This window comes from Hypomesus transpacificus, unplaced genomic scaffold, assembly GCF_021917145.1.
Source record: "Hypomesus transpacificus isolate Combined female unplaced genomic scaffold, fHypTra1 scaffold_62, whole genome shotgun sequence".
In the NCBI taxonomy this organism is placed as follows: Eukaryota; Metazoa; Chordata; class Actinopteri; order Osmeriformes; family Osmeridae; genus Hypomesus; species Hypomesus transpacificus.
In genome coordinates, this window is record NW_025814035.1 from 243,089 (window position 1) to 258,118 (window position 15,030).

The 15,030-nt window shown below is 42.4% G+C and overlaps 2 long non-coding RNA genes across 6 annotated transcripts in view; both read left to right on the forward strand.

Moving 5' to 3' along the window:
- The window catches only part of LOC124466063, a 32,980-nt gene extending 22,135 nt beyond the window's left edge, over positions 1-10,845 (forward strand). For 2 of the 5 annotated variants that reach the window (XR_006955868.1, XR_006955867.1), the window contains exons 2-4: positions 146-272; positions 10,306-10,408; positions 10,600-10,844. This is a non-coding gene — a long non-coding RNA (uncharacterized LOC124466063). Of the gene's footprint in view, positions 1-145; positions 273-10,305; positions 10,409-10,599 lie in introns of all 5 variants that reach the window. The other 3 variants (XR_006955871.1, XR_006955870.1, XR_006955869.1) reach the window with 3 other exon arrangements.
- A 2,132-nt stretch (positions 10,846-12,977) lies between these two features.
- On the forward strand, positions 12,978-14,972 carry LOC124466059. The gene is made up of 4 exons (XR_006955865.1): positions 12,978-13,751; positions 13,831-13,891; positions 13,997-14,125; positions 14,432-14,972. It is a non-coding gene; the product is annotated as an uncharacterized LOC124466059 (long non-coding RNA).
- The last annotated feature ends 58 nt before the right edge of the window (positions 14,973-15,030 follow it).

Consider the following 15,030-nt stretch of genomic DNA (forward strand, 5'->3'; position numbering starts at 1 on the left):
TAATGTTTTGAATAAACGTTCATTCATCATTGTTTACATTTGTCACATATTACAAACTTACTTACTCAAAGTTGTTTAATTGTAGTGTCATGCAATAGAAAGGGAGACAATACTTCAAGCAAAATGTGCCATGTGGTTTGACCAGCAGGCAGAAAGGGTGGTGACTGCATCAAACATTAGAGCTGCCTGCCACACGAGTCCTGAGGAACCAGTTGTCTCCCTGCTGAAGAAGCTGCGCTACCCTGTACCAACAACACACCACACTCTCTCAGGTATTTACATTCACTTTACACTGGATAAGAGCAGCAAACAAAAAAAAATTGAAATATTTTTCTGTTTTCAGATGGGGCACTGAAAACGAGAGTAAGGTAGTTGAGCAGTATGCCAGGATGATGGAGAGCCACTCAAAATCTTTATCAGGAAGGGAGGACTGGTCATCAACCCTAAATACCAGTGGTTAGGGGCAACCCCAGACAGCATTTTAACATGTGACTGCCATGACATAGGTGTGTTGGAGGTAAAGGGACCAAGCAGCCTTCAAAAGAGCACTTTACTAGAGAAAAGCAAAGAGGACAGTACATTTTGTCTCCAAGAGGTTGAGGGTAAACTTTCATTAAAGAGGGACCATCAGTACTTTTATCAGGTTCAAACACAGATTCACCAAACACAAGCCAGCTACTGTGACTTTGCTGTCTGGGGACCAGGGGATGGAAGCAAAGGGGAAATCTACATAGAGAGAATACATACAGAGATACTGACTTTTTTGACACCATTTGTAAAAAGGTACACACATTTGTCCAGAAGTGCATCATTCCAGAACTAGTTGCAAAAGTGTTTACAGCTCCTATTCTGCCATAATCGTATACTTACTGCGAGGGTCAGGAATCTGTCAAAGACAGTACATTCACAAAAGTTGTTTGAAACTTGACACTACACATTTGAAGATGTCAAGTTGGAAATGCAGCGACTGTGTGTGGGAGCCAAACCAAAGAGGGAAAACAGAAAAAAACAGCACAAAGTATAACTTTCAAGTGTTTTATTGAACACAGGCCACATACTTTGTGCCATATATAAATGTGTGTACTAACGCTATATTATTTTGTTGCTTTACTGTATATGGTTACCTAGCTTGCTACCCTTAGAATGTGGCTGTAACATTAGTTCTGCAGCTAACAGCTGAGTGACTGTTGCTAATGTAAAGATAGATGGCATCAAGTATGTGTGTGAATACAAACGCTGTAACGCCAGTGTTGTACACGTCTTTGTTATTTGGATAACCGTTATGCTGTTGGTGTTATGGCACGGGCGATATCCGCCTTTCTCCTCATTGAAATGTATTTGAGTGTGCACCTCTGCAAACCAGGGTGATCAGATGAGAATGAGCAAATTCGAGGCATCTTACAGCAACGGGGCTACGAGCTAGCTGAGTTACTGTCGCTAATGTAAAGGTAGATGGCATCAAGTGTGTGTGTGAATACAAACGCAGTAACGCGAGTGTTGTACACTACTTTGTTATTTGGATAACCGTTCTGCTGTTGGTGTTGTGGCACGCGATATCCGCCTTTCTCTTCATTGAAATGACTATGAGTGTGCACCTCTGCAAACCAGGGTGATCAGATGAGAATGGCTAAATACGAGGCATCTTACAGCAACGGGGGCTACGAGCCATTGCGATACATCCGTTGTAAACATTAGCGCATGTTGCCGCCCCTCTCCTCCTCATTAGCATTTACAGCTACAGACACCAAATCAGCGCGTTCTGAGGAAAGCTCCTTGTGGGACTACTCGTAGTGGCTATAATTCTGCACCATGGCTGAATTTCGGGAAAGAGACTTCAGATACAGTATTAGGGGACCACTAAGGCCTATATAAAAGCATCCAAAAACAGCATTTCATGTCTCCTTTAAGAGTATAAATTCATCGATGACATCTCACATTGTTTAATTGATGAAAACGATCAATTGTGTACCAACACATTTTAGTGTTTAGCCCGAAGGAACAACTGAGGGAGCCAAATTTGTCAGTGCACAGCACACATGGACTATTTTATCTAGAGCTGTTAGACCTTTTGGATGCTCAGCTTCACACATTTGAATTCCTATTGTGCTTTGAAGTATGGTGTACCGATTCCTTGCCTCACCAACAGGGCCGCCCATAGAAATGGCTGGGCCCCTGAAAAGGTCATGTGAATGGGCCCCCCCTAATAGGTCTTTACTTATATTAACGCATGCACGTGTGTGCTCTCTCCAACATAAAACATATGTAAACTGAGAGAGACTTACTCAGTGATGGGAGCTACATTAAACTTAAACAAATACATCTTTATACATAAAACTTAATCATAAAGTTTAATAAATATAACTGAGAGGCCTTAACAAAATTGTGGCGCCGGGCCAGACGCACACAAAAAAATAACAATTTGACACACTGAGATCTGCTCGTTCACGCCACATTTTCTAGTATAAAATGCAATTTACCTGCCTTCATCTTTGCCTATTATACAGCCATCTTCCTTGTCTTTCTGGATGCAAAGTCTTTTATAATGTATTTGTGGTCAATTTGTTTAGCCATTTCACCCCTTACAAAAAAGAAGTATACTTCAAGTTTATTTTGTAAGTATACTTAGTATAAAAAGTATACTATTATCATGTTACTTAAAGGATACTAGCAGTGCACTTTTTAGGGTTCCTCCAGTAGGAGGAAACCTATTGTTTTTGTTAGTATTATTAGGGTTCCTCCGGTAGGAGGAAACCTATTGTTTTTGTTAGTATTCTTATTATTCTTATTAGGGTTCCTCCGGTAGGAGGAAACCTATTGTTTTTGTCAGTATTCTTCTTATTAGGGTTCCTCCGGTAATAGGGAAACTATTGTTTTTGTTAGTATTCTTCTTATTAGGGTTCCTCCGGTAGGAGGGAACCTATTGTTTTTGTTAGTATTCCTATTATTATTTTATTTCTCAGCTAAATGGCCCAACAGCTCAAAAAGTCCTGGAGTCGGTTTTTTCCAATTTGGCCCAATGATACAACAGGTCACTCATTACTCCCAGACGGCTAGTGGCCCATGTGCGCCCATAGGTGGCGCTATAAAACACGCCCAAAGTCTACGTGATTTCCCCAGTGCCTCGTTACTTCAAAATGCCTGAAAATTGGTATTGGCTTATTTCTCATGGGGAACAGAAAAGCCTCAAGGACCCATATTGTCAGACTTATGAATGTTCTTGTATTGTCCAAATTTGGTACAACCTTCAAAACCCTTCTACTCATAAACCATAGACCCAATCGACTTGAAATTAGTTACAGATGTGTAGAATACATGTCTTTACATAGGGTGACATGGAATAAGAAATGCAATACAAAATGGCTGAAAGAAGTGTATTTATGTAAATGTACAAATTGCCTCAATATTTTTGTTGTTAATAAATCAAATATAATTTTGACTGATTGTTTTTCAAACCTAATAGGGTTCAAGACGACATCAATCTCTAGTACCATAAACAATTTCACCTTGGTATGTCATATATGATTGAATTCAATTGAATTGCTCCACAGTGCGCACGCTCCAAATTCTCACAGACTCATCCTGCCCCTTGACACTAGGGTGACCACCTGTCCCGCTTTACGTTGTGTTGCACATCATTTTCACCCCTTGTTCCGCAGGTCGCGTATAAAAAATGCTGTGCTATACAGCGAAAAGAGGGACAGGTGGTCAACCTACTGACACGCGCAAGCTTGGCAAGACGCACACACATCCTTTCTGGAAATGGTGTGCAGACCAAGCCCCACCCTCACCCTCATTTCGCTTCCAATCGCAGCTCGCCGTTACGAATATAAATTCTTTTTCGGCGGCCATTGTTGTTTTCAACTGGAATTGCCTTAAAGCCATGCTGGAGGCAGCCACGTTCGGTAAGTCCTATTTTTACACATTTTAAGCTAGAATCAATGATTGGGTTCGTGAAAGTACCCTACTCTTGAATTATGGTGAAGGTTTGAGCACTTAGAGACCTTTAGATCGTGAGTTTGAAGTGACGGAAAACCGAACTCGAAAAGTAGCTAGCTTTTCTCCCTGTGTAATTAGTGAATCTTGTAGCATCTCGGCGAATTCATCAAAAAGGTAGAGGAGGGCAGCTTTTAGGAGAACAAGCGATTCCCCACAGACCTGTCGGCTCAGAATTGATTTGGCTCGTGAAAGTCTTTGTAATACATTTACATTTATGCATTTAGCAGACGCTTTTATCCAAAGCGACTTCCAAGAGAGAGCTTTACAAAAGAGCATAGGTCACTGATCATAACAACGAGGTTGTCCCAAACATTGCAAGCAGCCAGAACATGAAGCATACATTGTGGAAAACTAAACAAGTGCCAAAAGGGAAGACCCATAAAAGCATGCAGTTATACAAGTTTACAAATTAAAACAACATGAACCACAAAAAGTGCAGGACTGTTACCTGTGGAAGAACAATCAATAGTAAAATATTTCACAGCGAGTACAAGACTTAACTTCGTTATAACTAACCTACAAGAGCAACAAGTCACTCAATAAGAGTCATTGTGATCCTGAAGGAAACTAGCAACAGGTCTAGCCAAGCATTCCTAAGTGCCGTTGTACTCCCGGAACAAGTGTGTTGAGCCTTTTCTTGAAGGTGGGGAGACAGTCGGTGTCCCTGATGGAGGTGGGGAGCTGGTTCCACCATTGGGGGGCCAGGCAGGAGAAGAGCTTGTGTTGGGACCTGGCAGTCTTGAGCGGTGGGACCACCAGGCGGTTGTCTGAGGAAGACCGTAGGTGACGGGTGGGGGTGTAAGGTTGAAGGAGAGACTTGATGTAGTCGGTCGCAGTCCCGTTCACTGCTCGGAAGGTCAGTACCAGGGTCTTGAATCTGATACGGGCGTTGATGGGTAGCCAGTGGAGAGAGATGAGGAGCGGGGTAACATGGGAGCGTCTGGATAGATTGTAGACCAGGCGGGCCGCTGCGTTCTGAATCCTCTGAAGAGGGCGGGTTGCACATGCTGGGAGACCAGCGAGCAGCGAGTTGCAGTAGTCCAACTTGGAGAGGACCATTGCTTGGACTAGCAGCTGGGTGGAGTGCTCAGACAGGTATCTCCTGATCTTCCGGATGTTGTAGAGGGTGAATCTACACGACCGGGAGACTGCGGCAATGTGGGCCGTGAGGGAGAGCTCGTCATCCATGGTAACCCCAAGATTCCTGGCAGAGGATGAAGGGGTCACCGTCGCAGATCCCAGGGTGATTGACAGATCATGGGAGATGGAGGGTTTAGCCGGGATGATGAGAAGTTCTGTTTTGGCGAGGTTCAGCTGGAGGTGGTGCTCGGTCATCCAGGCAGAGATGTCTGCGAGGCAGGCCTCAATCCTAGCTGAGATCCCCGGATCAGTCGGGGGGAACGACAGGTACAGCTGCGTGTCGTCAGCGTAGCAGTGGTAGGAGAAGCCATGGGAGGTGATGATTGGTCAAAGTGAGGTGGTGTACAGAGAGAAGAGGAGGGGGCCAAGGACGGAGCCCTGTGGGACACCAGTGGAGAGCTGGCGAGGGCCTGACAGTTTGCCTCCCCAGGAGACCTGGTAGGATCTTCCCGACAGGTAGGATGAGATCCACTGGAGTGCAGTGCCAGTGATGCCCATCTCAGAAAGTCTGGAGAGCAAGCGAGTAATAAGCCTATGCGCCAGGGAGACCGCATACGCTTAGGCGGCAGCCATGTTTTGGTCGCGTCATGTTCCTAAGTTCACCATTACACAATTCGGTCGACACCAAAAATGTGTTTGTTACCAAACCTCGAGGAGGGAAGCCTTTCAGGAATTGTACTTCTAGCCAGATGCTCCGATTATTTTTGTGGAAAACTTGCAAGTGGAGTGAGACTGCGTCCCGAGGGTACATTGTTTTGACTTAGCCTCAATGACAGACTCGGCTCGCTCACTCACTGGCAGTGTGTAAACGATATCGTAATTCACTAAATTCTAGTCCTAAAACGTCAGGGAGGGCTGCTTTTTGTAGACAAGAGTCTACTGAAGATACAAAACAAGCCTATTTCATTTGTCATTTTCCTGAGAAAGCGACCTACGTTAGCCAGGCTAGTTTCACTCGGTCAGCCTATTTAAAGGTCTCTGACAGTCAGAATCACTGTTTACAGGCAAAGTTCGAGCTGGTCTTTGGTCAGATGTGTATATTGACCAGTTTAGAGCTAAATACTCTTGCCAGAGCCTGGAATCGAGCCAAACGTTTTGAGTGACTTTGCATGGCCGGGTCTTGTCGTGGAAGTTTCTGCAGACAATCAATCGTTTTAAGCTGAAGTCTGGTGAAGTATAGAGTTAATGTTTATTTGAGGTAGGTTTGAACATAATAACATCATAAAACAACATGAACCACAAAAAAGTGCAGGACTGTACCTGTACAGTGTACAACAATCAATAGTAAAATATTTCACAGCGAGTACAAGACTTAACTTTGTTATAACTAACCTACAAGAGCATTTCACAGTCAAAACTGTAGTTTATGTAAAGTGTAGATGTAAAAAGCTTCATTTTTCACAACTGACATGGATCTTTGCTTCACTTTTACATGCAGAGGCCTGCTCAACAGAGTTCAACAGAGGATGATGATCCCTTGCTGGACTACCCCCCTCTAGCGGGACAGAATCAGAATCAGGACAGCTTCTCTTCAGCCCTGACCCCAGGACAGCTTCATCCAGCTGGCCTGCCCTGACTGCCTGCCTGCAAGCCCTGCTTGCCCCTGCCTGCAGGCCCTGCTTGCCCCTGCCTGCAGGCCCTGCTTGCCCCTGCCTGCATGCCCTGCTTGCCCCTGCCTGCAGGCCCTGCTTGCCCCTGCCTGCAGGCCCTGCTTGCCCCTGCCTGCAGGCCCTGCTTGCCCCTGCCTGCAGGCCCTGCTTGCCCCTCCAGAGACAGACAGTCAAGGCCGATATATGCTTCTGCGTTTTTCGAAAAACGGACACATGGGAACGCCCTCGTCTCCGTGGAACGCCCTCTAAAAGCTCTCCGTCAGCCCTCGTAGAGCCTCGGAGAGCTTGACGTGCACCTCCTTAATTTTGTAACTCTCCGTCGTAGCTACGGAGAGCTACGGAGACCCCCTTGGCTGTGATTGGTCAGTATTAAGTACCTCTTGCGTCAGGGGTAGGGTTGCCGTGATAGCAGGACGAACAGAATCCTTTGACCGCCATTGCTTGTAAAGTTTTTACAATTCATTTTTCAGCTAAACGGTACATGTAAATCAGAATCTGAATTAAAATGTGATGAGAAATGGGCAGTGTAGTTGCTGAAAATGTGCGTATTTTATTGATGGAACGGCTAATTTGTAAATTTGCTTCGACTTTTCGGTAACCTAGGTAAATAAACACTCAACGACGTTGAAACAAAAAACAGTTGCGCCACCTACTCTTCTGGCGGTGAATTGTTTTCAGTACCCACAGCCCACATCTGTGCGCCCGCCCATCCGTAAACGGAGACGCAGAAGCATATTTCGGCCTTCACCCCACAGACACAGTAGCTCTGCAGACTGCTTTTTTGAGGATATTGATGAAAAAGGACAAACCAGCATTTTTTACTTTGATGAAAGTCTACATTTTTTATCCTTTCCATGTCCCAGCATGCCAAGCTGCTGACTTTTAGTGTCTTAAGTAATGAAACCAGTTCAAGTTATGGAGTTTTGACCTGAATCCAATGATTAGTCATCTGAATAAAAACCACTCAAGAAAAGTACTGCTTCTTGGATGATTTGTGCTCCACATCAGTACATCTCACACATTTGCCTTTGTTTCCATGGGATTCATGGAATTGCTAGTTTCTGCTCCACCATTGTTTAATACAAAATATAATTTAGGACAGCAATTCAATTTTTGTGTTATCCTTTCGCATTACACACATTTAGTCAATGTACTTAAACTCAACCGATTGTTGTCATTTTACCATACTGTTCATATTGAACAGACATCAGTGTTTGGGAAGATTACTGTATATTTCCACTTTTGATCTGTATTTCCATCGTAAATTTGGTCTTTAATTTCAATTGGAAGGGGTATTAAAAGGTCCTAAAAAGTCTTAAATTTAACTTGTTTATACCTTTGCTTAAACCGTGTGAAGCCCCCACCCCCCACTCCAGAGACAGTTGGTGACAGAGAGGCGCAGACATTAAGTTAAACATAGTTATGCCTTAAGAGTAGAGTAAAAAATAGAGATTAAATGTGTAAATGGATGTTGAAACTCAGTTCTCTGAGTTGGTGAAGTTTCAGTTTAGGCAAAGGTTGTCTTTTAAACCTCTAGGTTTAAAAAGAATTCAGATTTGATTGGAACTCTTTATTTTATAAATGTATAGTTGGATTTGACATATAACAGCCATTAAATTCATTAAGCAAGTTGTTTAACTCAAACAACCATAACACAGTAGGCTACATATGGTATATAAAGCTGCAATCAGATTTGCAGAAATTGTTAGCTTGGATGTTATCTTGTCATATACATGGGGTCTTGATGATGATGCGCACGCAGCTACAAGGCAGAAAGACGCGTTACATTTCAGGAGACGCGGGACCTTTGCGTGTCAGTAGCATCTCGTCATATCACACAGTCGGAGAACAGCTAGATCATCAGCGTCAGCGCTCTTGGGTACCCAGCATGCAGTGCGGCATGTCAAAAAACGCCAAGACTTGTAGTTTGGTTACAACAGCTATGCAAGGGATTTTTGTTGTTGCGTTCGTTCAGTTAGATGTTTGTAATATTGTTGTATGTTAGTTAAAATAATCTTGTTGGTCACCCTGAGAGTGCATGTTGTGTGGTTTAATCGGAAGTGAGAGTCGGCCTTCATACATTTGTGACGGCAAGGAGATCATCATGGACTGTGTTACAGACCTTTTGCCAATGAGGCTATTCTTCATTGTAAGAAGAAAGAAAGGCTTCATGCGTCCGCTACAGCCTTTCTGTTTTGGATTGACTTCTGCTGGGAGGGAGGTAAACAGCATGGATTGGGGGATAGTGTGCGGGCAGGTGTGTTTTTATATAGGGTGAAATGGAATGAGAAATGTAATACAAAATGTCTGAAAGGGGTGTATTTATGTAAATGTCCACATTGCCTCAATATCTTTGTGTCAATAAATCAAATATCATTTTTACTGATGGTTTTCAAACCTTATTGGGTTCAAGATGACATCACTCTGAAGTACCATCAACAATTAAAAATAGGATTGAATTTGAGTAGTTTAAACTTTGGCTGAATCTAACAACTCTTACCACAGAAACAGTTTACTTTTTTATGCAGTAACTGAACATGACAATATTCAACACTGAGAATAACTCAATGGACAGGGACAGTGACCTGCAAAGTATAAGATTATAGGTTTGAATCCAGCCACAGTCTTTTAGCCTGCCTAAAATTTGAATATCTGTTTAGTTAAACAGGATGACATCATTATGAAATACCATGCGCAATTTCAAGCAATTCCACTTTGAAATGTCAACCGCTTCTTAACCTTTGTCCCAAAGCTGACCAAAGCTAATACTTTGCCCTTTCTACTCTTACATTCTCAACAGTTGGTGTGTAGCAGAGAGGATAGAGAGGCTGCCTTGTAATCTTATGCTCATGAGTTCAAATCCCCATTCAGCCTATTGTAGTTGGCCCAACATGAAGTAGTTTTGCTCTCTTGTTGTCCAACTCTTGACCTTCTACATTGTACATTTTTATAATATTTTGCCATTTTGCGGAGGAACCCGCATCTCCAACAGGCTATCAGGCGATTCCAGTTGAAAACAACAATGGCCGCCGAAAAATAATTTATGTTCATTATGTCGAGCTGCGATAGGAAGCCAAATGAAACAGGAGCTAAAGACCAAGGGTGGGGGCTTGGTCAGCACACCATTTCCAGAAAGGATGTGTGTGCGACTCGCCAAGCTCGCACGTGTAATAACAGCGTACATCGCATTGTACATTAAATCTCACAATTGTGTTTTTGATCACAATGTTAAATGAGCAATACGTTAAATTTTGCATTTGTTGACGCTTGGAAGAAAATAATTCAGACATCGCTGTTAAACCAGAATGTGTTAGCCTAGCTTATGTGTATGTATGCCTAGTTACCTTTTACAATACAACGCTTCGACATAACATGTATATGTTTATTTTGCTATATTAGCTACATCCCTTTAACCTTTCTGACCAGTGTGTCAAGCGCTAGCCTACTGTACTGTACTGTAGCCGGTTGGGGTCCCTAGGGATGCCGTGAACTATGGCTTACACACAGCGTTCAACGTTCAAATTGGTGCCAACAATAAGTTCATGACTTGTAATTGCAGATGCTGTGATGAAGTGGAAGACGGGACTGGGAGAGAAGGCTGTGGAGCTCCTCACAGCGTAGACACTCAAACACGCCCCGGCAGCCCATTCAAAACAAGCCAGGTGAATGAATCATGATTGCAGCTTCCCGATCCAACCTTTCACATGGCTATGTGACCAAAAACTAGAATCCCATAATATTTTTTTGATGATGTATATTATTCTAGATGTGATTTTTTTATGACTTGTATAGCCCCTTTCATACGTGCAATTATGTCGATAGGACACTAACTTATTTTGTGCTTCATTGTCAGGGCCAACAGACAGGACCTGTAGCGGGGACTGGCAGAAGATGTTCATTCACTGTTTGGCACTTTGTTTGAAAATAAAATGACTGAATGTTACATGGAAATGCTGCCTTGTTTATGATTAGCTTGAGTTATGCTACACACCACACAAACATAGTCCTCCTGAAGTTGGCTATGTAGCCTATTATACAAGAACAAGTAGCATTTGGGGCAAATAAGGTCTGCATATGAACCGCCCAAATATAAGCAACAGAATTGAGAAATATAGGTTAGTAATTAACGTCGCAGTTACGGACTGGCAACGTCGGAAAATTACGTTGCTAGGAGGTTGCGGTTACGGACTGGCAACGTCACAAAATTATATTGTTAGGAGGTCGCGGTTACGGACTGGCAACGTCGGAAAATAACGTTGCCACCACGTCGCGGTTACGGACTGGCAACATCCGTCCATCTCGTAATAGCCTCGTTTTGGTTTTAATTGTACGACGCACGTGAATATAGCTTAAGTCAGGCATGAAAACGGGTCAGGGGTGAAAAAGGTGAGAAGGATATTACCCCTCTAAGGGGTAATAAGAAAAAAAATAAAAATCCCTATTTTAAAGCATCAATCTACGGAGCCCCTAAAGGGACATGAAAAAAAAAAAAAAAAAAATGAAAAAAAAAATCTGAAAGGTTCTCGTGCGCACGAGATCCTTTCTGGTGCGCACAAGAAAGTTTCTGGTGCGCACGAGATAGTTTCTGGTGCGCACGAGAAATTATCTTCTCAGACACTGTTACTTGTAGGCGAGGTGGAGGCTCAAAAACCACATTATTTGGTGGCCGTTGGATCACCAATAAAAACTGTGCGAGTTGCAGCATATTGCTGCTGCCATCAACTGTGCCAGCGATACCCCGAGTCGAGATACAATTTGAAAACAAAAGCGTTTTGTTGTGAACAGTATTAAAGTTTGAAATGATAACAAGGACGTAAAGTGTTGCGATTGCGCCGGGGCTTATAACTGTATTTCCAGTTTTTGACATGATAATATATGCACATTATTAAATACATATATTTAGTTATACACTGTGTTCTGCAGTTATCTAAAGGTAGGATGTATGATGTTATCCTGTATTCCATGCAGTCAGGGCATCTCCTGCAACCATAGTGGACCATGTGATGTTGAGACCGCCACATTTATAAATGAGACCCCTGCTCAAGACGGGTGTATCCCTTGTGCCAAAACAGACAACACAACTTCAAAATTCGTTTTTAATGTCTTTCTAGATAATATAGTGGTGGCGACTCGCAAGCAAACGTCCTTAAAAGTCATTTCCACGCATGTGACAGCAGATCTAATGCTCGCTTCTGTGCATGCGGTATCCACCAGATACTTAAGCGTGGTAACGAGAAAGTTTCTCGTGAGCACCAGAAAGTTTCTCGTGCGCACCAGAAAGTTTCTCGTGCGCACCAGAAAGTTTCTCGTGCGCACCAGAAAGTTTCTCGTGCGCACCAGAAAGTTTCTCGTGCGCACCAGAAAGTTTCTTGTGCGCACCAGAAAGTTTCTCGTGCGCACGAGAAACTTTCAGATTTTTTTTTTTTTTCTTGTCCCTTTAGGGGCTCCGTATCAATCTGATGCATTTTGAGATACTTTTTTGCCAACCTGGGGAGAACTGGAGAAACGTAACTTAAGCCATGAGTCAAACATTTTTATGGCCTCCTTACTAAGTATTATGCAAGCCATTTCATGCCAGCCTGTCACTGGGTCTAACATTTACAGTATATGAGGTACAATGTGGTAAGGGCACCACAAATGTGCATAACCCCCACAAGAGATGGTGGACATGCTGTAACTTAACTTGTCTACTCTTCCATCATGATTGACAGCCAATACAAGTACCAGCGTATTTTGAAGTCAAAATGCGTATCCGCTACACAAATTGCGTACAGGTTGGCAGGTCTGCTTATTGATAGAACGGCATTAACGGACTGGAAGTACAAATAGGCGCTGGACTTTGATCCAGACCGGCCCACCAGAACCGGTCCGTATACGCCACCACACCAAGCGCCTTGCTAATGCATGCAAATTCTGTCTGATGTGATGGTAGTTAGGGACTTTCATGGTTAATGCGAGCGCGCATGGCGCGCGAGCGAATTTATTTGGCTGATTTGCAGTAGCGGTTAGAACCGAAACTGTACTGTCCTGTAGCTAGTGGTCCAGGACAGTGTAGCTAGTGGTCCAGATAGCGCCTCCACTGGTACATGACAGTAGCTAGTGGTCCAGGACAGTGGTCCTGGAAACAGCGCCTCCGCTGGCACAGGACAGTAGCTAGTGGTCCAGGACAGCGCCTCCGCTGGCACAGGACAGTGGTACGTGACACCGCCGGAGACGTTATTATTGTGGCGGGTAAGGCGACATTTTCTGATTCTGATTTCAGATTTTAACAATCAATTTGGTTTTGAAATAAGGTCAAAAGATAGGCAAATTAGATAGGCTATTTGACTGTATGATATGTTTTAACACAAATGGTATATTTGTCCATAGAAGTGTGGCGATTTGTAAGAGCACAAATCCCCGCTGTCCTGTTACCGTTGTCTCTGCAGACTGCCACTGCTGCACAACACACATGCTATTAAGCCTATCTCATAAAATATATTTTTAGCACAAACTGTATATTAGTCTATTGTAGGCTATAGGCCTATGTATTTGGGTTCGGGTTAGAAGCGTCGATTACCGGTCGTATGTTTACATTGAAGAGTGAAAAATATTTGCACTCGACAAAATTTCAGGAGCTAGCTTTCTTGACTTTTCATAGATATGTTTTATCATCCAGTATTTTTCATTTTCAAAATCACACTGGGAAAAGCAGTAGGCAACATGAGTGTATGGCGGCTGACCTGAATGTCTTTGTTTTCCAGAAGCTGGGGACAGAGGGGTAGGAAATGTATTTACTGAGCATATGCCTGCATGAGGGAGTATGTGTTGGTTGTAGGTGTTGTGATTTTCTTATATTTATTCCACCTGCAGTTCACTCTATTCAGAGGTAAAGACTCTCCTCTGGCTACAGTGTGAAGACTGCAAAGGATGGCTGCACACAGATTGTGCTGGTGTCGCAGAGCAATCCATCAGAGATCCCTACTGGTGTGGTTGCAAGAGACCTTTGCCTTTGAACTTTGATGGGTATGTGGCTGGTTTGGTATACTTTCCTACTTTCACATTACAAATTAAATGGATGTCAATGACTTGTTATTCTTTGTAGGACACTAAGAGTTCTGCAGCAGGATGGAGTGCAGGGTCTCATTGGTGACGATGAGCTCCAGGTAAATCTGGTTCATTAAACAATAGTAATCAACAATAATAATAATAAACACACATTATTGTATTGGCTTGTGTGTCTTATGGTCTGCAAAAATATGTCCTCACAGAAAATACATCAAGCACTGGTGTCTGATGAAATTAAGTCAAGCCGGATGTATCTTTGGAGAAATCCCGGAACCTCATTGAAACTGAAGCAGCTTTTAAGACCAAAGCGTTTCCTTTTCAATGAAGATAATGTAAGTTTAATGCATTTGGTTATTAACAAAATATTCCACAAGTGCCTTGGATTAATTTATTAGTCATTGGATTCTGCTATGACCATTACATATCTTTGAACAAAAATATATACTGCATGCGTTTGCCAAAGTAGCCTATGTGGTCAAATAATGTACATATGTCAAGAAGACAATTAATGATCCGGACATTACATTATATAATCTTCACATATTAATATGAAAACTCATTGTGTGCTTTAGCAAGAAACATGCATTTTTATAATAGACTATTTCTCTCTTTTCTTAACATTTTGTATCCATCCCCAGAGTATCAAACTACTTGACAGAATAAAGGGTACTTTGGAGTTGGATGGTGACTGGACACACTTGATTTTCTGTTTGATGTGATGAAGCCTGAAGTAAGGAAATATCAAGTCAATTCATTTCACACCTTTTATGTAATGTATATGTCTAAATTGGCCCTGGTCAAAATAATTGTAATAATATATTCTGTTACCGTTGTTTTTGATGAGCATTTCAATTGTTGATGTCTTTGTTAAGGTCACCATCCACATCATCAGAAAGAACGACAGCGTTTGCCGGTACATGGCTGAGATGTGCCTTGCCTCAGGAACTGTGTTTGAGTGAATATATAGTGTACTACAGTGTTTTGTACATGTACAAAAAGTGTTTTGAATTGTATTATTTATGTTTTCAAATACATCTATTTTTATTGAAAATATGAATGGTATGTGTTGATTTTTATTTTATTGAGAGAAATGCTTGTAAACAAAGAAAACTAATGTAACCTGGCTGTGCTAACTGACAGGGAACTGCAATTTAACAGTGTATTTGAAAATGAAAATACTCAAACCTTGTTATTATAAACACATTCATATTTCATTTTGTCTTTAAAATAATAAAGA